Below are 19,605 nucleotides of genomic sequence, written 5' to 3' on the forward strand. Positions count from 1 at the left end.
AAAATAACAAGAACAACAACAACAACAGAAATAACCCCAGAACACCGGAAGAGAAACTGGGCAGATTGCCTTAAGAAAATGTGCATTTATGCTATTTGATTTGGACATCTCTTTCTCCTGTTTCCTTTGCACACCAGGTGCAGGCTGAGTCATTTCCTTTGTCTTGCAGCTAGAAGTATTGAAATTGTCCCTACCCAGCTAGGTCTGTGACGTTCACAATGAGGTTTGCAGCTTTGGTGCTTCTGAAAGCCAACCAGTTTTGCTCTGTCTCAAGGGGAACCAGGGCAAGGGATGCTGCGTGATTTATGCAAACCCGTCACCATGACTGTGAAAACAGTCAAAGTCTGTATAAGTCAGGGGTGATGAGTGAGCCTTTATTATTTGTGTAGGGTTAAAAGTAAAATCCCTACTTCCAGTAGAAGGTATATTTCTGTCAAGGGAAGCACAGGAGGTGGAATCTAGATTCAGTGCCCTTACTTCTGTAACTTTGCGTCTCTTCCAAACTACCTCGCGGGTGCAGACTGCCAAATTGGTGATAAATCTGAAAACATGTTTGTGGTGCGTTATCTTTGTCTTCTTTTCCTCTGAAACAGGAGAAAATGTGGATGGGATCTGTCAGTTGGTTGGTTTTCTCCAATAGCCCAAGTCTGCTAGTTCTCATATATATATATATATATATTTGTTTTTCTAAGCTAGGTGATAAAATGTCTATTTGTGGGGCTGGGAGAGTTCCTTCTAGTAGAATTTGTATATCTTTTTAAAGGAGAAAAACAAGGCAGTGTCGCAATAACCAAGTCGTTGCTCCTGTTTCTCTAGGATGGTAAACACAGAAGCCGTTCTTTATATTTAAAACAGAGGGATTTCTCTAATGCCTCGTATTGGGTTGCCCAAAAAGTTTGCTCCAGATTTCAATGTTACGAAAACCCGAACGAACTTTTTGGCCACCCCGATATTTTAGTTATTTGAATTACTCCTTCCCAAACACCATCAGCTTAGTGCCTTAGTAATCTTCTATGAGAAGAAGAAATTCGATCTCAATCCATAGTTAACCCGTGGGGTGATGCGTTCCTCGGTGGCAGAAACGGTGCCTCGCGTGTGTTTCGATCCTGGCCCGAAGAGAGCAAGCTTCTGCCGTCTCTCCGTGGATGCTTGAGGCGTCGACCAGGAAGGTAGACGGGTGGTGCCGTGGAAGCCCAGTTTTAGAGCTAGAAGGGACTTCATAGTCTGTCAGATATTCCTTCTGCGGACGAAGCAGCTGAACCCCAGTGAGGTTTAATACGCATTGGAACTGACCCCACGTTCCAGATTGAACCGGAGGTACTGCTATTCTGTGACTGTAGATTAGTAAACCCAGGAATCCTCCTATAACGCAAAAGTGTCAAAGAAGTAGAGTACGATTAAAAATACACTTAAGGCAAGGAATTTAACAGCTCTGAAGCAAGCTCTGTCTTATTGGTATTAAGAACGTTTTCCTTTCTTGAGATCAGTACACTGCACTGTTGACTTTTCCTTTTTGCAAGAGCTATTTTGGTGATGTGTCCTGGGCAAAGCCCAAGTTTCCAACAACAGGCTTAGCCACTGGAGCCTTATAAGAGCAGCAGGATGGGGCAGGCTGCCTCAGGCCCAGGGCGGGTGACAGAACCTCAGACAGGGCAGCAAGCAGAGTTTCTGTCGCCTCACAGTCTGCTCCAAGCCCCAGTCCATTTTGGCTTCAGCCTCCTCCAGCTGGCTTGTCACAGCTGCTTTTTTTTTTTTTTTTTAATAGCTCTTAGAGTCTGGTTATGAATTATCTTAGGCTCTCTTGAGAATAAAGATAAATCCGACCTTCCTTGTATTCCCGAAGGCATTGGGAATTGGCGTGATTCTCTCCTATTCCATTTCCAAACCAACGTGGAGCTTAAGGTCTTGCTGGTTGGATTTCAATCCCTCTTTTATGGGGATGCAGTCATGTTGAGACAACCAGAGAAAGTAACTATCGCATTCTTTTCTGCTCTCCAGGCTTCTATGTTCAAATCGTCCTTTAGCCTCTGGCCTTCCACTAATTGGGTGTGTGACGTGGGCTCGGTGGCTTCCTATGTAAATAGAGTTAGGAGTGAATGATCTCCGAGGTTCCTTCTGGCTCTATCTCTGTGGTCTCTCCCTGGCCTTTTTTCGGTCATTGTGATGACATCTAGTTGGAGATGCAGATTTATGTGATGACTTTTCCTTTTCCTGTACCATCCTCATTTGATTGTGTTCCTCCAAGACATGTAGTGAGTTCAAACGATTGTCTCACTTTCTTGTTATTTATAAAACACAGATTGCTACTGAAATTTCTTCACAGTGACCTTTCATCATGGTGTTTTTAAGAAATAATTTAAATCTCTAAGTAAAAATCAGAGAAATTTATCTATGAGGCTTCCTCCTTTATATCATTCAAAACTAGGGCATAACAGTTTATTACTTGTTAAACTCTTTATAGGAGATGGTGAATTTTTATATTTTCATTATTGGGTGTGTGGCTGTGTGCTTTTTAAAAGCTCTCGTTTTGTAAAGTTTTCACCAATAAATGGGTTTTCTGCTCAAGTTACAATTGTGTGGGTGTGGTGTTTCACTTGGATGGAATGCTTTTCCTTTTCTCACACCTTGACAAGGCTGAATTAACTTGGACTTGGGGATGAATACAAGCAAGGGAAATGCAGTGAAAAGGTGAGCATTGCAAATTCTCCTACTGAAGAGTCAGTCCTTTAAATTCACATGATGGGATAAAAGTCAAGACAGAAAGCAGGGGCAGGGCTAACGAAAAAGTGCAGGTGTGCAGGGTGAAGCATGAGCAGAGGGCAGTGAGAGGAAACAAGGCAGGAAATTGCTGTGGTCTCATGTGGTTGGAGTAAGTGTGAAACCTCTCAGATCCAGAAATATTAAAAAGCCGGTCAAAAAATGTACAGGTTCTCAATCAAGTGAATCACTTCTAGTGGGCACTGCGTTTCTTTTTGGATGATGAAAGTGTTCTAAAATTAGATTGTGGTGATGGTTGCCCAACTCTGTGAATATTCTAAAAACCCCTAAACTCTGCACTTTAAATGGGTGAATTTTATGGTATGTGAATTATTTCTCAATAAGGACGTTTTCTAAACTCAAGTCAATCAGACACTTGCCGAAATAAAGGAAGAAGTTTAAAAATTCTTTTGTTTAATGTGTCAAAAATGAAATGGCCTCCCTTTGATGCCAGCGCTTTGAATGATAAAGTTTATACCTTGATTTTTGAGACCTGTTGGTGTTTCTGCTGTTTCTTTTCAAAATAGGTGTTTTCAGTACTCTTTTAAAGTATTTTATTGGATAAAGAACACGCCGTTTTATTATGGTGTAAAATACTGTTTGACTTTCATTTTTCCCAGTATTTTATTAATACTATAGCTGAAGACTAAGTAAATATTATCATGTAAAGATAACCATCAACATTTATTGACCACCTACAATGTGCCAGATTCAGGGCTAAGTACTTTGAGTTATGGCATTTAGCTCTTAAAATAGCCCTATGGATTGGTACTATTTTTATCCCATAGGAAACTGGGGCTCAGAGCAGCTAAGAGCTCTAGTGGAAGCAACCCTGATGGCGGGTGGTGGAGCTCAGACATGATGCCAGGGCCTCTGGCCAGGGCCAATGCTTTGGGTGTAGGGCTCAGGAGCCCTGGGGTGTGTGCCATCTCTTTCAGTAACTGGCTGCGTGACTCTGGGTAAGTGACCTTGTATTGTTTACCTATCCAATGAGAAGGTGGGACGTGATTGTGAAGATTCCTTATAGGTCCACCTAGACGTGGTTCTGTTCTAAAACGTCTACGTTTCCAGGCCACTCCCCAAACCCAGTGGGCATGGCAGCCATTCTCAGCGCTGAGAACAACTCTGGGGACCCATTGTGAGACGGAAAAATGTTGTGTTTGCCATTAGAAGGACAGAGTGAGGAAGTTTCATCAGTGGACTAATATTTGTTGTCAAAGTTTAAAATGTTATATGAAGAATACTTGTTTAATTAAGAGTCTTGATTTTGGGGGGAAACTGTTACTACATAGAGCATTAGTGGGGGAAAGATCATTTTTTCAAACTGTATTTTATTTTATTATTTTTTTAAATTGAAGTATAGTTGATTTATAGTATGTTAGTTTCAGGTGTACAGCAAAGTGATTCAGTCATATATATATTCTTTTTCAGATTCTTTCTTTCTTTCTTTTTTTGCGGTACGCGGGCCTCTCACTGTTGTGGCCTCTCCCGTCCGGAGCGCAGGCTCAGCGGCCATGGCTCACGGGCCCAGCCGCTCCGCGGCATGTGGGATCTTCCCGGACCGGGGCACGAACCCGTGTCCCCCGCATTGGCAGGCGGACTCTCAACCACTGCGCCACCAGGGAAGCCCCAGATTCTTTTCCCTTATAGGTTATTACAAACTATTGAGTATAGTTCCCTGTGCTATACAGTAGGACCTTGTTGGTTATCTATTTTATACGTAATAGTATGTGTATGTTAAGCCCAAACTCCTAATTTAGCCCTTCCCCCCTTCCGAACTGTATTTTAAAATTCATTTTCTTTATCACATGTGTGTATGTATACGTGTGTTCCTAAGTACCTTTTAAAATTTTTCTCCATACAATTGCCGCATGTTCCACATTTAAGAAGAAATGTCTCCTGTTTGACGTCTCCTTCCCTGTCTTCTCCAACTCACCACCACATCTTTAAAAATTCAAGATGGAGGTCTTCCCTGGTGGCGCAGTGGTTGAGAGCCCGCCTACCGATGCAGGGGACACGGGTTCGTGCCCTGGTCCGGGAAGATCCCACATGCCGCAGAGCGGCTGGGCCCGTGAACCATGGCCGCTGAGCCTGCACGTCCGGAGCCTGTGCTCTGCAAAGGGAGAGGCTGCAACAGTGAGAGGCCCATGTACCGCAAAAAAAAAAAAAAAAAAAAAAAAAAAAAATTTAAGATGGAGAGGAAGTTTGATCTTTAGTTTGACCTGATACTGGCATTTTACATGTGATGCTGAAATAAAGGCATGCTGTGATCTATCTTAGATTGGTTGACTCTATAAAAGCAGGATCACATAATTTGTAATTTCAAATTCACTTAAGTTTAAAATAACATTGAATCCATGCATATGGAATGTAAGTCATATTAAATAATTTTAGTGAGATTTGCAGAAGGGCTTATATATTCTATAGCTATAGATACAGGCATTGATGTATAGCTATATATATATATATTCATTACTGTTACTGAAATAATATCCAGACAAAGGAAATTTTAAATCACTCAGAAGAAAAGTAAATGTGATTCATTTGGGAACTAGCTCTACTTTTAAAGGTGGATTTGATTTATGGTATTTTGAATAATATATAGTTGATTGAACTTAGTGTGGTTATTATTACCAGTAAACATAGGAGATATGGCATAGTGACACTACAGTGTTTCCAGAAGTTGCAACATAGTGTACTGTTTCAAACCAGGACACAAGCATATTTGCACCTGAAAAGCACTGCAGCTCCAGAGGGAGGGGTGACCTTCCCAACCAGGGAAGACCTTGATCAGACATCCCACCCACACTCCTCCCCTTTTCTATCTTCTTCTGTTATTCAGGTTTTTTTCAAAACATTGGCTTCTACTTTGTCTATAATCCAGGAAAAAGAAAAATAAGAGGAAGTGAAGGGGTAAGTTAAATTGCAAGAAGCAGGGCTTCCCTGGTAGCGCAGTGGTTGAGAGTCCGCCTGCCAATGCAGGGGACGTGGGTTCATGCCCCAGTCCAGGAAGATCCCACATGCCGCGGAGCGGCTGGGCCCGTGAGCCATGGCCGCTGAGCCTGCGCGTCCGGAAAAACAAACAAACAAACAAAAAAATTGCAAGAAGCAACCAAGAAACTTACTTTTTGCCAGTGGTCAGGTCAAGGACCATGAAAGTAAGGAAGAGTTAATAAGAAAGCAATGGGGCTGCACGAGGAGGAGGCCGTCTCACGATTCTATGTTTTACGTTAAAGGACTGTTCACATTCCATTCCATCGTGTGTCCTTGTCCTGGAGGACTTTCATTTCAGTAACAGGTGACAGGAACACATCTGGTGCTGCCTGAGTGAAATGGCATCTCAGAAATGGTGCCCCAGTGAAGGAAGGTCTATCTTTTTCTTGGCCCTTTCCTGGTAACGTGAAGGAGTGATTCCTACGTTAGTAGTTCACATTTTCTTAGCTCTACCAGACCACTATGATAAGGATCTTTGCTATTTACCTGATGACTGTTAGGAATCCACTATCTCTTACCTAGACGTCTGGACAGTTGAAAATCTTAGCTGAAAGTATTTTTTTTCCCCAATACTGTGCCAGGTTGACAGATGATATTAGCAACTAGCCCAAAGATCAAATAGTCAAGTGAAAACAGAATAGTAAAATGGTGTTTAAATCTGCCTAGGCAATGTGACCATTAGAACTATGTATTTGCATGGTTACTGTTAAGAGTTCGGTGAAACAAACCATCAGGATAATTTGGCTAAGGGTAATTTGCTGAGTTTAGGTGTTTAGATGACAGAGCTTATGCAAAGCAGTGTGCCTGAGTGGTCATTTGTGGCCAGAGAAACCCCTTTTCATAAGGAACTATTGGTACTGAACTTTTGAATTGCTCTGAAGCTGTTACCACATCATTTTGGCCTGACTTTATTGCAGGTATTATTTTCCTTTCCACATCTTGATAGGCTTAGAAACTGCCCCAGGGCCATTATTTCAAAGGAGAAATTTCTCTTCCATCCTGTCTGTGATATCTCTTTGCTCAGGGCTCTAGTTTTTGTGAAACAGAGGCATGCAGTAACTTCAGTCTGATCCTCTCTCTGAGGTATATAATGTGTTTTCTCCTAATTCACTGAGTTCCATCAGGGTTGTTTCCTGCCAGAATTATTTGGCAAGAATCCGCTGAAGAATTATTTTCAGATTTGTTTGCAGTTACTAGATTCAATCGCAATTTCCTGCCTCTCCTGGCAAATCAAAGATTTTCTTGGAGGGGCCAAGGCCCGAGCTGCAAGGTGTATTTCTACAAGTAAATGCAAGAAGTCTGGGCACAGCATGGAGGAAGATGCTTGGGGTCCAGTTCTGAACATCTGCCCAGTCAATTTGACAATGTTGATCCAGCACTGACTCAGTGAAAAGAACCAAGGCACCAGACATGTGTTCTGCCCTCTACGGGGCCATAATTAGAAAGTGTGTTACAGGAGAGAGAGGGAAGCAGCTGCCAGCCCGGAGCTTTGGCCATGTAGAGAGATGAGTTATGGCTGGGGGATCCGGGAGGAGTCATGGAGGGAATGGAATCGACTTGGGCTTGCAAAGCTGAGGAAGACCTCGGTGAGCACAAAGGAGAATCTCAGCAGAGGAGTCAGGATAGGGTGGCCAACTTGTCACAGTTTTCCTAGCACTTTCCCAGTTTTAGCAGTGAAAGCTCCCATCCTAGGAACCCCTCAATCCCAAGCAAAGTGGGATGGTCAGCCACCCTAGGCAGGAAGGCAGAGCGAGTGGCTACCTCAACCTGTAGGAGGGATGGCAGGGAGGCTTTTTTTTTTTTTTTTTAATGTATTAACAGCTTTTAAACCAACCTTTGGAAAATGAATAATTCCAGCTTAGCTATATAGCCTATAATACTCTGAAATTTCCCATCTACTGGGAATTCAGTGTGAATGATGGGCTTAAGGCTCTGGAAGGTCACCATACATTTGAGTGAGATTTTGTCATGAGTTCCCCTTAATGCCCTCTTTTGTCCAAGTGGCCTCAAAATTAATGACAGTGAGTATTCCCCAAGAGTCTGGGTCCTGTGGAGAGAGTTATTCTGTGACTGTGACCATCTTTTCTGAGCTTCATTTTCTCTCTCTACAAGGAGAAATTATTTTCTCCTATAATGGATTTCTAAAATATTTTAAATGGGGCTTCCCTGGTGGCGCAGTGGTTAAGAGTCCGCCTGCCGATGCAGGGGACACGGGTTCGTGCCCCGGTCCGGGAAGATCCCACATGCCAGGCCCGTGAGCCATGGCCGCTGAGCCTGCACGTCCGGAGCCTGTGTTCCACAGTGGGAGAGGCCACAACAGTGAGAGGCCCGCGTACCGCAAAAAAAAAAAAAAATTTTAAATGAATGGGTGCCTAGACCCTGGGACTTTTGAAACTCCAGGTATACTTAGAGGTCTGAAATATTAGAAAATGCCCTAATCTTTATATAGCATTTACTCCAAGTTTTTATTTTGTTTTGTTCTGCCTTGGACATGTTAAATATATAAATCTATTATTTATAAATTTATATTTATTTTAACAATATATTTCATTTAAAAATATATATATATATTATTCAAATAAATCTTTTTTTAAAGATTTTGATGTGGACCACTTTTTTTTTTTTGTGTGTGATAACGCGGGCCTCTCACCGTTGTGGCTTCTCCTTTTGTGGAGCACAGGCTCCGGACGCGCAGGCTCAGCGGCCATGGCTCACGGGCCCAGCCGCTCCGCGGCATGTGGGATCTTCCCGGACCGGGGCACGAACCCATGTCCCCTGCATCGGCAAGCGGACTCTCAACCACTGCGCCACCAGGGAAGCCCATGATGTGGACCACTTTTAAAGACTATTGAATTTGTTACAATATTGCTTCTGTTGTATGTTTTGTTTTTTTGGCCGTGAGGCATGTGGGGATCTCAGCTCCTTGACCAGGGATGGAACCTGCACCTCCTGCATTGGAAGGCGAAGTCTTAACCACTGGACTGCCAGGGAAGTCCTCCCTTGCTCCCAGAAGGACTATAGATGGAATAGCTCTGCTAGAGATTTCATGATCTAAACGGTCACTTATGAAACTTAATAAAAAGGAGAATTGAATATAAGAATACCAAATTGCAGCTGAGTATTTACTTACAATAATAAAATTACCTCTCTTTTATAGAAGATTCACTGAGTAGTAGGAACTAGCAGTGATTGATGCTTTTACATCTTTGCCACAGTTAAATGAGCACATTTAATTTTGGAACGCAGCTTCTTAAACATTTTGTATCCTTCCCACCCCAAGTACCTTGGCAGATTTAACTCGGGCTAAAGTTGAACTCCCCTCAGTTGGAGGCTGGGGTTACGTGACCACAATCAAATTCCTAAAGAAATGGAAAGTTTCCCATGGGAAGCATCTGTCTAAGTTATTCTTTCCCCAGTGACCATTGTTTAGACTAGGTTTAGAAAAACTATAGATTGCTTCAAATCAATTCCAACACCAGAGACCGAAGAAAGCATTAGATCTTTGAACAAAAAAGTAATATATCAGATAAAAATGCAGTCAACCTTGTGCTTGTTTCATCGTGGTCACAAAAATGTCACCACAACTCGACATCACATCTGTGTTTAAGGCAGGAAGAAGGAGAGAGGAGTCTACTCTCTTCTTTTACTTTATTAGGATCTGCACTATCTTTTCTACCATCCCTCTTACAAACTTTCCTTGACATTTTATTGGTCAGAACTGGGTCACATGGTTTTCCCCTCCTCTTACAAATATCTCTGGGAAAGTGAGCATTGACTTTCCATTCTCTGTAGCAGGGGTCGGCAAACTTGAAGACTGAGACAGTAAATATGTTAGGCTTTGCAGGCCATTTGGTACCACTATTCACCTCTGCCGTGTGATGCAAAAGCAGCCATAGATGATGTGTACGTGAATTAATGTGACTGTGTTCCAATACAGCTTTAGTTGTGAGCAGTGAATTTTGAATTTCATGTAATATTCATGAAGTATTCTTCTTTTGATCTTTCTTCTACCATTTAGAAGTGTGGAAATCATCCTTGGCTCCTGGGCTATACAACCACAGAACCCCAGTCCTCTGTGTGAGAGAAGGGTGTGAATGGCTTTGGAAGGCCCACCACGTGCTGCAGCAAATAGGCCCTATACCTTGAATACAGATTATTGAAACGTGCTGACGTGTTCAATCTATCAAGCAGACATTAATTTTCCTGAGATCAACAAAAAGCACCTGCTTCCCAGTCATGTTCCTTGTCATGAACACAGTGACGTTTACCAGATTCATTTAACTCAGGAAATCTGTACTGCTGATTTCCTGGGTCAGGAAGCCTTATATATTTTACATATTTTGTTTTAAGTTGCCCTGTAGTGACTGCAAAACTGGATCAGACTCTACATGAGAAAACTCTAGAACAGTCTAGAACTGTAACCAGAAAATTACTGACACTATAACAAAAGCATTTGCATAATCCCTCAAAGGTCTGTTTGCATCAACTTCATAAAAATTCAGAGACAAAATTACCCTAGGTACTAGTTAAAACAGGAGAGTGATGTGTTAGATACACTGATCTAATGATTATTCTCTTTGAAAGTATCTCTAAAATGTTACATGTTCATTTTCTGTTTTCTTTTGAACTTCATAGTTAATTTTATAATTATGTTGCGTATTTCTATATAAATATTTAAATATATACGTATGATTTTAATATGAAATAATCCTAATATATATCCTATGGATAATATATAGATGTATAATATATACATATCTATGTAATCTGATGCTTCCTTCTTATAAAAAGAAATGTATTGAGTCATGTAGCTGCAGAGTCTAGGGCTTCAGGCACGATTCCAGATGCTCAAGTGATATCATCAGAACTAGTCTTGCATCATCTCTCCTCTCTTCTCTCCACTGTGTTGACTTCATGCTCAGACTCCCTCAATGGTGGTAAGATGGGCACCTACAGCTGTAGGCATACATCCTACCAGCTTAGCATTCCCAGAGGAAAAAGACCTGTTCTTTTCCCTAGGATTGGGTCTCACTGAACTGACTTGGATCATGTGTTCACCCCTGAACACATCACTGTGGTCAAGAGGTTGGAATATGCCGACTGGCCTGGCTTGGGCTGTGTGGTTGAGTGTCCCTCCCTAGAGCCGGCGATGTTATGGAGCTGGCTGGTTTGCCTGAACCACACGGTCAGAGAATTGAGGATAAGCGCGTCCCCAAAGGAAAATCAGAGCGAATGGATTCTGGAAAGACAAACAACTATACAATAACATTGGCATTTTACATAAAAAAAAAAAATTAATTAATTAATTTTTGCTGTGTTGGGTCTTCGTTTCTGTGCGAGGGCTTTCTTTAGTTGTGGCAAGCGGGGGCCACTCTTCACCGCGGTGCGCGGGCCTCTCACTATCGCGGCCTCTCTTGTTGCGGAGCACAAACTCCAGACGCGCAGGCTCAGTAGTTGTGGCACACGGGCTTAGTTGCTCCGCGGCATGTGGGATCTTCCCAGACCAGGGCTCGAACCCGTGTCCCCTGCATCGGCAGGCAGACTCTTCAACCACTGAACCACCAGGGAAGCCCCTTGCATTAATCTTTACTCTTTCATGAAACCCTACTGACATGAGAATAAAGAGATAAAAATAGTGAACAGTTGAAAAGTCAAAGAGAACAGGGGAGGAATAAGAGGAGAAAGTGATGTCAGCCCTATTTTGCAAAGTGGAAAACAGGTGAACAAGTGGTAACTGACTAGGCAGAACAGGAAAAACAGAAACTTAATGCCACACAGAGTTGAGGGGGAATGTCCAGTGAGAAGCAAGCTGATTCCCATTGCAGATTCTCGGAAAGGCCAAACGATGGAAGGCACCACCTATCAAAATTTGGGTGAGGGGAATTCCCTGGAGGGCCAGTGGCTAGGACTCGGCATTTTCACCGCCGTGGCCCAGGTTCAGTCCCTGGTCAGAGAACTAAGATCCTGCAAGCCGCACGGCACAGCCAAAAACCAAACAAACAAACAAAAAACAACAAAAAAAGTTGGCTGTGGAGGGGACTAAAAACAGAGAGTAGTCGAAGTTCTCTTGAAGAAGCAGCTCCCAGATTCCCTGCCCTAGCTTCTGCAGCCTGTCCATCGCCTACCTGAATATAGCACAAGAGATTTGCTCTTGGAAATTCTAGAGGAACTCTGAGCTTTGGGGCGCCAAGCTCAGTGGAGGGGAATGGGGTGGTGAGGCGCCTTTAAAGCAGATTGAGTGACAATCTTCATATTGAACGGTAATTCCCACAGCCTCCTTCTCACACTAGGTTCCCATGATCCCGGGCAGCCAGTTTTCTATTACCCCCAAAGGGAGACTGGAGAATTCCTCTTTGGGGAAGGCAACCAACCCAAGAGAGAAGACATATAGATTCCAGTCCTTGTGGGTCCCCATCTGCCACAATATAATGATGCCGAGCAATGAATAAACTCTATTTACACAGAGCTGCTGGCCAGCTTTTTAGTGGCAGTAACGGACATCCAAGAATCAACCGACATTGCAAGGAAGGCTTCAACGGGAGCAAATATAACAGATGAGGAACGTGGGAGAGATGGAGACAGCGGAAGAAAACTTATGATAATTTATATCTTTAGAGAGATAAGAGAAAATTTTGCAACCATAAAACAAGAACATAATACTATGTAAAAAAGAGGATTAAGAAAAAAGATAGTGACATAACCATACAGGGATGATGGGAGGAGGAGAAAAATAGGTGCGGGAATGTATGTATGAGGAAGTCAAATTCTCCTATTGTGTAGAATAGAGCCAACAGATGGAGTCTAAATTAAAAGTCAAGAAATAGCAATTTAAGCATGTAATTTAGCATATAGATATAAACACATAAAGAAAGCTAAATGAGTAGAAAATTATTGATTGGAAGTAGGAACTGAGGGTGGTGAAGGTGAGACAGGAGACTGCAGCTTTGTATTATAAGCCAATACTTACTTGATTTACAAAACCGTGCATGTAACATTAAAATGTGTTTTAACATTTTTATTAGTTTTAATATTATTCTAAAGTATATTATATATACTTTAAAATAGCAAAAATGTTAATATCTCATTTCTTGAAGACTGCTTCCAGGCTTCCCTGGTGGCGCAGTGGTTGAGAGTCCGCCTGCCGATGCAGGGGACACGGGTTCGTGCCCCGGTCCGGGAAGATCCCAGATGCCGCGGAGCGGCTGGGCCCGTGAGCCATGGCCGCTGAGCCTGTGCGTCCGGAGCCTGTGCTGTGCAACGGGAGAGGCCACAACAGTGAGAGGCCCGCGTACCGCAAAAAAAAAAAAAAAAAAAAAAAAAAGACTGCTTCCCAATAAGATGTTGAGCTATAAATGTACCTGAAGTCTCTGTGTGAAGTAATTAGTGAGAAGAGCAGCACGATGGACCAGGGGGAAGAAGCAGTTTACAAGGGAGCTCACGGGCTTAAGATCTGAAGGCATTTGAAAGAATCCTGAAACTTTCAGGAGGAAAAGTGGGAATTCCTGTTTTAAGAAATCTGAGCAAATCATTATGGACCAAGCTGCCGAATATCAACAGGGTTGGCAGGTGCTGTAGAAACTACAGACGCTCTGTTACTAAACCTTTTCGTTTGTATATTTTAATAATGGGAAGTCTGTTCAGATAATATTGGGGAATGAAGACTTGCTTTTCCCTTTGAGTTACAACCAGAGGTGCTTTGCATAGCAACAAGCCAGACGCTACTGATTGGCCTCTCAAAACCCCCTCTCCCTGACTGGCATCCCAGTAAACAGATCAGATACTTGCTTTCTCAGTCTTAGTCTCAGCTAAGAGTGCCCACGTGGCCCAGTTCTGGTCAATGACATATAAGGGAGTCTGCTTAGGGGCCTCTGGGAAGTGTTGTCCTTCCTGATGGGGAGATAGGGCACTGGGAAAGACATTCTGCAGGCTGGCTTGGAACAGGGTGATGATGTCATTTTCCAGCTCTCTGTGGACGTCTTCCAACCACAAGGGCATGACCAAGGGAATTTCCGAAGACACCAGTCCAAAGCCCAGGCATCAACAAATCCCAAACCAATATCAGTAACTGTGTAACTCAAGTCTTCCCAAGCCAAAGTGAATCTGTCTTGCCTGTTTTTTTTTTTTTTTTGGAGGGAGGGACCAAAAGCATTTCTGCTTTCACCATTGGTCCAAATATGTCATTGTATTACTTTCATAAATAATATTATGATCTTGGTGATTAGGCAGTTTCCCCCGTGGCAACTGAGTGAAGGAAGACAAAATGATCCACTCACATCAATAGGATCATTCGTTACATTTGTCCATTTGTATGAAAGTTCAAAACAGCTTTTCAAGAAGTGGACCTTGGGACACAGATGTTGTATGTGTGATGAACTAATGATTCCCTTGTTCCTGGGGGTTGCTTCGAGGGGACTGGAGTAGCAAGAATCTTTAGGGCTGCTGGAGCCCCTGGGGCGGTGATAGATCCCTCTGGTTGCCTTGTCCATTTACCCTCAATGCACTGTACAAACATCATCCTTTACTCTGAGTAGCATCAAGTAAAATGTGCCAGGAAGCCATGCGTTGGGACTCACTCATGGCCTTTACGTGCATTATCTCTCTTGGTCTTTACAGGAACCTTCTGAAGTTATTATTAATCTCTTCCAAGTGTAGAAACTGAGTCCCTGGATAAGTTAGATATTTGAGGATTAAAAAATAATCAGACATGCTACCACTAAGAAAAGAATTTTATCCTACAAAATAAGGTTTTTGAAATCCCCACTCTAGGGTTGGGTCATTTCCATCTTTATCTGTTGATTCCCATGACAGACAATCAGCAAGCGTTTGCTGAGCACCTGCTATGTCCTTCAAGGCCTCAGAGAAGACCTGTGACCTGAAGTTCCCTGAAAAAACCAGCCAGAAACAGGCAAAAATGAGAAAAGGGTTCAGCCTATTAGGTTGGTGCATGGTGTGATACTGTTTTGTTTTACATGGATAAAGGCTGCTTTAGGGAACTACCTGGCAGTCCAGTGGTTAGGACTCAGTGTTTGCATTGCAGGGGACCCAGGTTTGATCCCTGGTCGGAGAGCTAAGGTCCTTCAAGCCACATGGTATGGCCAAAAAAAAAAAAAAAAAAAAAAAAAGGCTGCTCTAAAGTCTGAAGGACAGTGAAGCACAGGATGTTGAATGATCAGGAGGAAGCAGTACTCCTCCCCAGGTCCTTCAACATCGGCACCCCAAAGAGAAACAAACTGTTATACAGGAAATAGTTTACTTCCTGCCTTCAGTCCCTTTTAAAAAAAATAAAATAAAAATAGATAATGGACGGCTTCCCTAGTGGCGCAGTGGTTAAGAATCCGCCTGTGCACCACAACTGCTGTGCCCGCACTGTAGAGTCCACAAGCCACAACTACTGAGTCTGCGAGCCACAACTACTGAAGCCTGCGCACCTAGAGCCTGTGCTCCACAGCAAGGTAAGCCACTGCAATGAGAAGTCCGTGCACCGCAGTGAAGAGTAGCCCCTGCTCCCCGTAAGTAGAGAAAGGCCACGCACAGCAACGAAGACCCAACACAGCCAAAAATAAATAAATAAATTTATTAAAAAAAAAAGAGAGAGATAATGGAGTGCCCACATCCACAGCCATTTGGGTGGCAGAGTCAGAATTCAGAAGTAGGTCTCCAGACTCCCTCTACAGCTGCGGAGAGAAGAGGCACACTTATTATTCCCAGCTCTCCATCCTCATGTTACCGCTTCCCTCGGAGGCGACTGGACAATAACGAACGTTCACAGCGAGAAAGAGACATGGCAGGAGGCAGCTAGTGGGGCGATGTACTGGAGGATGGTTTGCCAACCTCAGAACTGAAAGCTGGGAGAATGAGGGTGGCTCGGCCAGCTCCAATCCCTGTAATCGTGGTCGGTGAGGATGTGATGCGACCAGAGAACCTGGGACAGAAGACAGTGGCCGCATTGTTCTGCGGGACTGAGGCGGAACGTACTTCCTCACCATTTGTTTCTCTGGCCTCCTGAACTCCACTAGATGGCATTGTCCTCGCCCCGTGCCAGCTGCCCAAGGTGAGAAAACGGGGAAGAGTTTGCGTGGGTGCAGGCTGGGCTCCGTCTAAGTGTGCGTGGCATTTCTTACTTGTTTCTCTAACTTCTGGGGCTGTTTGTCTGAGACTCTCAGCCCCGAGGCTACTGCTGGTCAGATGTTTTATTTCCACTTGTGAATCAAGATGGTGGGGCTCTGATAAGGAATCAAAGAGGTCTGGGGGACCAGAAAGCTAGTAGGACCTTCTCTTTATGAGGATGAGAAAAACAAAGCCCCAGAAGGCCAAATGAATGTCCCCAAATCTCAAAACCACTTAGTGACAGAGGCAGGAAATTCTCCCTGTTTGGGAGCCTGCCACCTCCTGGGAATGTGACCTTGGTCAAAAAACTCAACTTCTCTGAGCTTCATTTTTCTCAGCTGTAGAGATTATAAAAGAACATTTTCTATAGGGATGGAAGAAGGAGCTGAGATTGTTCACACAAAGGGCACGCTCCCCTGTCCGAGCACACAGTGCATGTGGAGATGTTTGCTGTATAGTATCATTGATTCCTAGGCTGTTTGTCTCCATTCAGTTCTGTAGGTCTTCACTGTGCCGATAGCTAACTGTAGGAATCACAGTAAAATCATCCCATTTGTGGAAACTCATGGAGCTATACACCTAAAAAGTGCGAATTTTACTGTCTCTAAATTATACACGAACAAACCTGAGGGTTTTTAAAAAGACATTTATTCCATTTCAACTATCAAGTCTCATTAATCACACGTAACGCTGTCATTTGAAAAGGTTCTTACACGGTTATGGTGGCCAACTTAGCATATGAAGGCTAAAGTTTAGAAAGAACGGAATTTTTAAGTACATTTATCTTATTCTAAATGTAGTCACAGTTGAGGTCAGCTTGGGTGCAATTATAAATATTTTCCCAGAGTATTGGTTAAATATTCTAAAAGTTTCAGCAGTCAATTAAGAAAATGTGTCCTGTGGTTAAATAAAGACAGGTTTGTTTGGGTACTTTTAAGGAAATTACTGATTTCCCCTTGTAGTCTCTGTGTTTTTTGTTGCCCAAGGACTTCAACAATTTCCATGAACTCCAGAAGTTATTTCTCTGAAGCTTCGTAAAGTCAGAATGTGTTTTCCTGATTTCCTTTCTCCCAAGCAGACATGACTTTGATCCTCTGGAACCTCCTGACACATGGTAGCATCTGATGGACTTACCAAGATCTATCCGACATCCTAATTATTTGTGAACATGTCTTATTTTCTCCTCTGTTTAGCTTTTTTTTTTTTTTTTTTTTTTTTGCGGTACGCGGGCCTCTCACTGTTGTGGCCTCTCCCGTTGCGGAGCACAGGCTCCGGACACGCAGGCTCAGCGGCCATGGCTCACGGGCCCAGCCGCTCCGCGGCATCTGGGATCTTCCCGGACGGGGGCACGAACCCACGTCCCCTGCATCGGCAGGCGGACTCTCAACCACGGCGCCACCAGGGAAGCCCTGGATGTTTACCTTTGTGAGGTCAAGGGCTACATCTGAACGACGTTCCTGTTCCTAGTGGGTGCCTAGCATTGTGCTGAATGAATGGAAAAATCAGTCATTATTGTTAACTAAAAACACAATTAAGAAGCAATGTTTTGTTTCATAGGGAACCTGAATAAGTGAAAAAAATCACCAAACAAAATGCTGTTTCATTATTGTTAACGGGTAGAAGCAGAACAAAGAAGCAATGTATTGTTTCAGAGGGAACTTTAGGTCCTTGATTTAGTAAATAGACAATCTTGCATTAACATATCAATTATTTTTAAATGAATGTTCTGACTGGACCTGGAATTAGGGCACCTGAACTGTGATCCCAGCTCTGTGACTAGTAAACCGTGGAAATTTGGCTAATCACTTGAGCCTCTGAATATCAGTTTCCTCCTCTGTACAATGAAGGGATTGAAGTCACTCTTAGATCGTCTCCAAAGTTCCTTCCAGTTTTATCATCCACCAAGTGTGGGCCTCCCTGTCTATCTCAATGCCTCCGGCACGGTGGACCCTGAGGAAATGCTGCAGTTAATTGAGGGAGTTAGGTGGTTTCCCTTTAACATCGTTATTTTACAAACTATTTATTTATATTTGGCTGCGGTGGGTCTTCCTTGCTGTGCGGGTTTTCTCTAGTTGTGGCGAGCGAGCAGGGGCCACTCTTCGTTGTGGTGCGCAGGCTTCTCATTGCAGTGGCTTCTCTTGTTGCGGAGCACAGGCTCTAGACACGTGGGTTTCAGTAGTTGTGGCACACAGGCTCAGTAGTTGTGGCGCATGGGCTCAGTAGTTGTGGCTCGCGGGCTCTAGAGCGCACGGGCTTCAGTAGTTGTGGTGCGTGGGCTTAGTTGCTCTGCGGCGTGTGGGATCTTCCTGGACCAGGGCTCGAACCCGTGTCCCCTGCATTGGCAGGCGGATTCTTAACCACTGTGCCACCAGGGAAATCTCTACAAACTCTTTATTTTTTTTATTTTTTTTATTTTTTTATTTTTTTGTGGTACGCGGGCCTCCCACCGCCGCGGCCTCTCCCGCCGCGGAGCACAGGCCCCGGACACGCAGGCCCAGCGGCCATGGCCCACGGGCCCAGCCGCCCCGCGGCACGTGGGATCCCCCCGGACCGGGGCACGAACCCGCACCCCCCGCATCGGCAGGCGGACCCCCAACCACTGCGCCACCAGGGAAGCCCCTACAAACTCTTTATTGATAATATAAACTAAATCTCAGCCGAGCTCTTCTTTACATTAGCACAAATTCCAAATTGGCAGGTTCCAAATTGCTAACGTTGTATTTAATTTGAGTTCTTGTCACGTTTACTCTCATACCTCTTCCATATATTACAGATTTTTTTTTTTTAGATAAAAGGGATACATAGAAATTAACTTGTCCAGGGATTCTGAATCTGGAGGCTCTCAACGCATGGGCTTAAGGACTCCATGAACCCCTAAAATGTAACCCTCAGAATCCTGCCACTCTTTATTCCTTTTCTTTGCCTTTTTAGTAAAAACACTTATCACCACTTGAAACTGATCATGTTTTTACTTTTCCTCATTGTCTGTGCCTGAGCCTCTCATTCTGCTACACACACACACACACACACACACACACACACACACACACACACACACACACACACACACACCACTAGACTGTAAGCTCCAGGAGGGCAGTACCTCCTCCTGTCTTATTCACCACTGCACCCTAGTGTCCACAGAACAGGGCCTGGCACTCAGTAGTTGCTCAATAAACATTTGTTGACTGAATGAATGTGTAAACCCCAAATAAATTGATTCTTTGGAACCAGTCTAAATTCAATATCCCATCCCCCTAACCCACAAATCCAATTTCAAAATTAATTTTAAAATATGTAATTTGTAAAGTTTCTGGGAGGTGGAGATATATCCCCAATACATATCAAACTTCCTAAAAGTCCTCTTTACCCATCCATCTCTCCCATATCTCATATAAGGCAGGTGCTTTAAACTTTCTTCTCTTTTTCTTCCCCAAATTCCCACCCATGCTGGCTCCCTTTCGCATTGTTCTCTCCCCCTCTGCCCCCAGATCTTTTATTTTACAAATCAGTGAGCTTTAGTGTCTTCCCAAGGTTGTGAAACCATTACCACTAATGTCAGAACATTTTCATCACCCCGTAAATAAACTGGTACCCACTAGCAGTCACGTACCGTTATTCCTTCCCCTGTCCCCTGGCAACCACTCATCTACTGCCTGTGGGTTTGCCTATTCTGGACGTTTTACACAAATGGAATTATACAATATGGGGCCTTTTTTGGGTCTGGTTTCTTTCACTTGGCATAAT

This window comes from Leucopleurus acutus (assembly GCF_964270905.1).
Source record: "Leucopleurus acutus genome assembly, chromosome: 6".
Taxonomy (NCBI): Eukaryota; Metazoa; Chordata; class Mammalia; order Artiodactyla; family Delphinidae; genus Leucopleurus; species Leucopleurus acutus.